The sequence below is a fragment of the Dama dama genome, chromosome 19 (assembly GCF_033118175.1).
Source record: "Dama dama isolate Ldn47 chromosome 19, ASM3311817v1, whole genome shotgun sequence".
Classification (NCBI taxonomy): domain Eukaryota; kingdom Metazoa; phylum Chordata; class Mammalia; order Artiodactyla; family Cervidae; genus Dama; species Dama dama.
The window spans coordinates 60,883,807-60,891,991 of record NC_083699.1 but is presented as its reverse complement, the minus strand read 5'-3'; the positions used below and the strand labels follow the sequence as shown (position 1 = coordinate 60,891,991).

Sequence of the window (8,185 nt, the reverse complement as noted above, 5' to 3'; positions counted from 1 at the left end):
TTTTAGTTTCAGGTATACAGCAAAGTATTTCAGATTTATGTAAATACTTCTTGAGACTCTTTTCCAGTATACATTATTACAAGACACTGAATATACTTCCCTATTATATACAGTAGTTCCTTCTTGTTTACCTATTTTACATATAGTAGTCTGTATCTCTTAATCGCAAACTCCTAACTTATCCCTCCCCCATGCTTTTCCATTTGGTAACCATAAATTAGCATAATTACTAGACCACCTGACCTGCCTCTTGAGAAACCTGTAAACAGGTCAGGAAGCAACAGTTAGAACTGGACATGGAACAACAGACTGGTTCCAAATAGGAAAAGGAGTATGTCAAAGCTGTATATTGTCACCCTGCTTATTTAACTTATATACAGAGTACATCATGACAGATGCTGGGCTGGAGGAAGCACAAGCTGGAATCAAGATTGTCGGGAGAAGTATCAATAACCTCACATATGTAGACGACACCACCCTTGTGGCAGAAAGTGAAGAAGAACTAAAGGACTTCTTGATGAAAGTGAAAGAGGAGAGTGAAAAAGTTGGCTTAAAGCTCAACATTCAGGAAACTAAGATCATGGCATCCGGTCCCATCACTTCGTGGCAAATAGATGGGGAAACAGTGGAAACAGCGGCTGACTGCTTTTTTGGGCTCCAAAATCACTGCGGATGGTGATTGCAGCCATGAAATTAAAAGACACTTTCTCCTTGGAAGGAAAGTTATGACCAACCTAGACAGCATATTAAAAAGCAGAGACATTACTTTGCCAACAAAGGGTCTGTCCAGTCACGGCTATGGTTTTTCCATTGGTCATGTATAGATGTGAGAGTTGGACTATAAAGAAAGCTGAGCACCAAAGAATTGATATTTTTGAACTGTGGTGTTGGAGAAGACTCTTGAGAGTCCCTTGGACTGCAAGGAGATCCAACCAGTCCATCCTAAAGGAAATCAGTCCTGGGTGTTCATTGGAAGGACTGATGTTGCAGCTGAAACTCTAATACTTTGGCCACCTGATGCAAAGAGCTGACTCATTGGGAAAGACCCTGATGCTGGGAAAGATTGAGGGCAGGAGGAGAAGGGATGACAGAGGATGAGATGGTTGGATGGCATCATCGACTCAATGGACATGAATTTGGTGAACTCGGGGAGTTGGTGATAGACAGGGAGGCCTGGTGTGCTGTGGTTCATGGGGTCGCAAATAGTCAGATACTACTGAGCGACTGAACTATAAATTTTTTTTCTATGTCTTTGAGTCTATTCCTAGTTTGTATATAAGTTATTTATATCATTTTTTAAAGATTCTGCATATAAGTGATACCATTTGATATTTGTCTTTCTCTGTCCGACTTACTTCACTTAGTATGACAATCTCTTAAGTCCATCCATGTTGCTACAGATAGCATTATTTCATTCCTTTTTGTGGTTGAATGATAATCCATTGTATATATGCAGTTAAATTGCTTGCATGTCTTGGCTATTGTAAATAGTGCTATGAATATTGGGGTATGTTGGTCCTTTATTGGACTAGAACCTAGTGGTCCAGAGTCGACGATGAAAGAGTGAAAGAAGGAAAGAGGCTAATATTCCCTGGGTTACACAGCCGGCTTTCGCACTCCAGGGAATCAGTCAGAAATAGAGAGAGACACAGAGACAGAGACAGAGACATGGGGACTCAAGCTCTGATGGAGCAAAGGTGTTTTAATCAACATGGTGTGGGCATGTATACTGTTTTACAAAGTAGTTATTCTCAGCAAAGATAAAGATTAAAATTCCAGACTTACAAAACATAAGGCAATCCCTATCAAAGAGAGAGAGTTGTAAACAATCACTTTTTACCTTATGGTTCATAAAAAGGAAGAGGGTACTGTACTTATCACCACAATGAGAAACTAATGAAGGAAATGCCTGGATTCCTCAGCCCCAGGAAAGGCGTGCCTCTCCTCTTAATTCCTGAATACTCAGGAATTAATAAGGACCAGAGGATTCCTGACAGATCCAAAAAAGCACACAGGAAGCCTCCTGTTAAATGCTTCCTGACAGGTGTACGTGTATCTTTTCAAAGATAGAATTTCCGTTGTTTCCAGATATATACCTAGGAGTGGGACTGTGATTTTTTTAATGAATCTCCACACTGTTCTTAGTGGCTGTACCAATTAACATTTCCACCAGCAGTGCAGGAGGGTTCCCTTTTCTCCATACCCTCTCCAGTGTTTATTATTTGCAGATTTTTTGATAATGGCCATTCTGACTGTTGTGAGGTAATACCTCATTGTAGTTAATTTGCATTTCTCTAATAATTAGCAATGTTGAGTGTCTTTTCATGTGCCTGTTGGTCATCTGTATGTCTCCTTTGGAGAAATGTCTATTTAGGTCTTCTGCTCACTTTTCAATTGGGTTGTTTGTTCTTTTGATATTGAGCTGTTTGAGCAGTTTGTATATTTCAGAAATCAATACCTTGTTTAGAATCCTCTTTTTCAAATATTGGATATGAGTAAAAGGCAAGAGCTAAGAGCTTGAGGAATTCATAGCATCTTGTTTTAAGTATGAAAGGAAAACAGGCATGTTTCTATAATCAGTCTTAGGGAGAGGATTTGTGAAACAGAAAAGACTGAACAAAGGAGAGCAAGGATAATTAATGAAGCCAAGCTTCTGAGGACATGGAAGAGGAAAATAGAGTACAGGTTGAATGTTTGGTTTACAGAAGAGAAGGTCAGGTGGGCCTGGAAATAAATAATTCAGTCTAGAATCAATAAGTATAAAATAAGAGCCTAGAGTTGGTGGGAGATGGATTGTTGCTGGTGCTGTTCAGTCGCTAAGTTGTGTCGAACTCTTTGCAACCCCATGAACTGCAGCTCTCCAGGCTTCTCTGTCCATCTGATGGATACTGGAAAATAAAGATTAGAAGTGCATGTACTCATATAAATATTATCTATATATTTTATTGCACTACTAGAATGAGTAGAAGCTATAAAACATTAATGGAACAATTAATTAAAAGCTGTGTTAATACCTGAGTTAGTAGGAATTAGTCCAACAGATCAACTCATGGAGCAGTATGGTCCATTAGAACCTATAATCTCAGTCTCCACACAAAGTTAATTGCTGGGGTTTGAGGGAAATATATAGATGTGTTTGTTGTTGTTGTTTAGTCACCAAATTATATCCAACTCTTTTGAGACCCCATGACTGTAGCTTGCCAGAATCCTCTGTCCGTGGAATTCTCCAGGCAGGCAAGAATATTGGAGTGGGTTGCCATGCCCTCCTCCAGGGGATCTTCCCAACCCAGGGATTGAACCTAGGTCTCCCATATTGCAGGCAGATTCTTTACTGTCTGAGCTACCAGGGAAGCCCATATTTATCTATATGTGGGCATATATATATGTGTGTGTCTGTGTATGTATAAATATACTTATGAAAGGATATGCGCCAAAACGTTAACCATGGTTATTTTGGGCTGGGATTGTGTTTGTTTGTTTGTTTTTCTTATCTATATTTCTGATTTTTCTACACTGAATAATGGGCTATTTGTATATTAAAATCCAGAAGGGTAAATGCAGACTGTTTTCTTATCTGTATTTAATTTGTTCTACAAATTATGAGAAAAGCATATATTATTTGTGTCATTTTAAAAACCTAATTTAAAATAAATAATATAAATACATGTAAAAAAGAAGTGAATGTACTGATACATGCTACAACATGGGTGATTCGTTTTGTTGTTGTTGCTGCATGGAGGCTTTATCTAGTTGCTGCAAGTGGGGGCTACTCTCTAGTGGTGCACAGGCTTCTCATTGAATTGGTTTCTCTTCTTGTGAGGCAGAGTCTCTAGGGTGTGAAGGCTTCAGTAGTTATGATGCATGGGACTCAGTAGTTGTACTATACAGGCTTAGTTGCCCTGAGGCATGTGGGATCTTAGTTTCTGGACCAGGGGTCCAACCAGTGTCCCCTGCGTTAGCAGGTGGATTCTTAACCACTTTACCACCAGGGAAACCCCAGCATGGGTAATTCTTGAAAAAATATGCTAAGTAAAAGAAACCAATCACAAAGGCCTCATTATAGTTCCATTTATATGAAAATTCCAAAATAGGAAAATCTATTGTGACAGAAAGTAGATTAAGTGATTGCCTAAAACTAGAGGAATGTTGGAATTAAGGAGGTAAAGGGTTTTGTTTTGAAGTGATGAATATGTTCTAAAATTGATTTAGTGATGGTTATACAACTATATTCAGAGACCATTGAATAATGCACCTTAAATGGGTGAATTGTATGCTATATATTGCCAGTACCAGTTGGGTCTTAGAAAAAGCAATAGAATTTCAATAGAATTTCAAAAAAACATTTACTTCTGCTTCTTTGACTACACTAAAGCCTTTTACTGTGTGGATCACAACAAACTGAAAAACTCTTAAAGAGATGGGAATTTAAGACCACCTTACCTGCCTCCTGAGAAACTTGTAGCAGGTCAAAAAGCAACAGTTAGAATCAGATATGAAACAAGGAACTGGTTCAAAATTGTGAAAGGAGTATGTCAAGGCTGTATTTTGTCACCCTGCTTATTTAACTTCTATGCAGAGTACATCATGCAAAATGCTGGGCTGGATGAAGCTCAAGTTGGAATCAAGATTGCTGGGAGAAATAGCAATAACCTCAGATATGCAGATGACAACACCCTAATGGCAGAAAGCAAAGAGGAACTAAAGATCCTCTTGATGAAGGTGAAAGAGAATAGTGAAAAAGCTGGCTTAAAACTCAACATTCAAAAAATGAAGATCATGGCATCCGGCCCCATCACTTCATGGCAAATAGATGGGGAAAAAATGGAAACAGTGACAAAGTTTATTTTCTTGGGTTCCAAAATCACCACAGATGGTGACTGCAGCCATGAAATTAAAAGATGCTTGCTCCTTAGAAGAAAAGTTACAATGAACCTAGACAGCATATAAAAAAACTGAGACATCACTTTGCCCACAAAATTCCATATAATCAAAGTTATGGTTTTTCCAGTAGTCATGTATGGATATGAGAGTTGGACCATAGAGAAAGCTGAGTGTAACTGTGGTACTGGAGAACACTCTTGAGAGTCCCTTGGACAGCAAGGAGATCAAACCAGTTAATCCTAAAGCAAATCAACCCTGAATACTCATTGGAAGGACTGATGCTGAATCTGAAGCTCCAATATTTTGATCACTTGATGCAAAGAGCTGACTCATTGGAAAAGACCCTGATGCTGGGAAAGATTGAGGGCAGGAGGAAAAGGGGATGACCGAGGATGAGATGGTTGGATGGCATCACTGACTCAATGGACATGAGTTTGCGTAAACTCAGGGAGATGGTGAAGGACAGGGAAGCCTGGAGTTCTGCAGTCCATGGGTTGCAAAGAGTCGGACACAACTGAGTGGCTAAACAGCAACAACCAATAATTAATCTCAAAGTACTTTTACAGTGCCAGAATAAAATATATTAGGAGAATATATTAGTAAGGAGTTATTAAACTAATTCCTTCTATCTAATAAAGGAACATGATTTCTCTAGTATACTAATGCATTACTCAGTTAAGTTTTAGAGACTATCTCTGAATTAGAAGCATAAGTTTTCTTACCTTCTGCTTGGTTATTCACAATCTTCTATAGAGAAAAAGACTGAGCATCAGGTTCACGAAAGAAACAGACACTTACCTTTAGCCAGCTCTATGGACAGACTTTGCTGCCAGTCAAGTGGGAGACAGAGCAGGACACAGCAATCACATGGCGGCCCCCCAGCGGCATGTACTCTGGACGGTCACTGTGCCATCACCCCTGTAAGGCTCTTGCTCAGTGACACAGTCACCCTCTGAGGTCCAGGAGATCTGTGCAGCCGGCTTCCGCAGCTGCCTTGCACACTGCAGTTCCATTCTCAGTTTGATCAAGGGTCACTTCAGGGGGCACTGCAGAAATGTAGGGGAAATGCTTCAATCTTAAAACCTGGGGCATAGAATTTAGAGATTTGTTTCAGTCCCAAATCTGGTAATTGGAAATACCAAAATATATGATGTTCCTAACCTAACACTTGGAAGTGGTAGCCATGATGGAAATTCCCATCACTTGTTATTATTTGACACGTGTAATTCCCATCGTGAGTGATGGCCACTGGATCGACCTGAACGGCAGGATTCTCATCAGATCTGGAGGCCCAGGTTATTCTCTTGTCAATACAGTTTTCTTCTATGGTCTGATTTGTATCACGTCTGTAGGCTCTGAAGCAGGGCACCTTGTCTCTGAGGACTATTTCCCATGTTGCTGCCAGCACATTTGTCCGCAGCACAGGAGGGCAATAGAGCACAGCCTTTGCATCTACTAGTACCAATAAAGAAGTTTTAACTAGACACCCACACAGGCACAAACACGAAAATAATAAGAGAAAAGCTCTTTATAGAACTTCATGTGTTAAAATTAATTCACAGTATATTACATGATGTTGTACTTGAACTTTGCTGGTGGTCATATTCCAGAAATATTAGACTTACATAAGAAATTACAGTAAATATATATAACCCTGGAGAAGGAAATTATAACTCGCTACAGTATCCTTGCCTGGAGAATATATAAAGTATTAAACTTATCCAAAGATTAACCAACTTCATCCTGTATTATGAATCATTAAGAAAGCAACATGAATTATATATGCAGCAAAATTTTTCAAGTGTTATAACATTAGTTCAGGAGATTTGATGTCTATAAAACAAACAGATGAGAAAACAGAATCTCTAAGATAAAGACAGTGTTCTAAATCTAATTTTTTGCTCATAGAGACTAGTAGATTTATCTTATAATTCATACTCGACAGGATAGAAAAGGGAATAATAGGTGATGTTTTGTCTCTTTCTAAGTTTTGATGAGAGAATAAATCAGTAACCTCAGAACTAAATGCTTGTTCCTAAGAGTAGCACTTCAGACAAGCATTAAGTAGAATGGCATTCAGGTTAAGCAAGCTGGGAATTTTTTAAACAAGCTGGAAATTTTTTAAGTACATTTTTTATTTGGAGAATCCCAAAGTCAGTAAAATCAACAGATCTTCCTTACTTCCTTCTTCCCTCACTCCTTCCCTCTTGTTCTTCCTTCTTTCCTTCCTTCCTTTTTTCCTATTCAGTTATACTACCAGACCATTCAACTGTGACCTTTGCTTGCAGATTTTATTTCCAGACATTAAATGTAATTATGAGAATTAAATAAAGAAATTGATTCCTTTTGTCCGTCTTTTAAAGTAAAAATTCAGCCCTGCAAGCCTACAGATATTTTCCAACTTAAAAGGTCACTCTTTCCCATAAATTCACATAATGTTTCTGTGCTTGGCAGGGGTTTGGTGAGATACGCTAATTAGGTGTGTCTGTTACAACTCACCTCTAACAGAAGTGCATGTCAGTTATTTCTTCATAAATAGAACCAGCTATAATGGGCAAGAAGCTTATATGGATGAAGCTTGTCTGTACTAAACTCTGCATTTAATATCTCCCTTCTCATCTTTTGGTGTCACCTGCCTCTTCAGAGATGTACTCAAGTCCTTGCATTTTACAGCCAAACAAAGATCACACAACTAATGAAGGAAGATGGAGGATTTTAAAAGCAGAGTGGTGGCAGTTAAATCATATTCTTCCCATTACTCCAAGCAGTATTCCCTTCCAGAGGGAATCTCTTGTCAAAGATGTAGATACAAGCAAGAACTTTCTAATTACATAAGAAATCACATGAAATATATAAAGTATTAAACCTTTGTGGAAAACAACTAGAGTGGGTGTGGGTAAACAGGTCTGTACACAAGGGAAAGATGATGAAGATAACACCAGAAAGATAAAGAGACTGAAGAGATAGCAAGGTGTGAATATTCCTTTGTGTTCTCAGGAGTTTGAACTTTACCTTGTAAACAGTATAAGTTTAATGTTTTTGCTAGTATTTATCCTCAAGTTCTGTTTTTTTAAGGAAACATACTTGCCAGTCAAATAAGCACACTTGAACAGGGGCACAATATCCAAAGAAGTAACTCTAACAGTGAAGATTCCAAGCATGGCAGATGTTTTATGTCCTTTCATGTTCCATTCTCTGAACTTCAATCACCCTTCACGTATAATGATAGTTCTTGTGGTATTGCTATTATTTCACTCTTTCTTCATTCTCTTCTTTCATTTTCATACCTGTTGTGATAATTTAC

At 38.5% G+C, this 8,185-nt stretch overlaps 1 pseudogene; it reads right to left on the bottom strand.

The window, feature by feature from the left end:
- Positions 1-5,691: 5,691 nt before the first annotated feature.
- The window catches only part of LOC133074090 (cell surface glycoprotein CD200 receptor 1-like), a 39,093-nt pseudogene continuing 36,599 nt past the window's right edge, over positions 5,692-8,185 (bottom strand).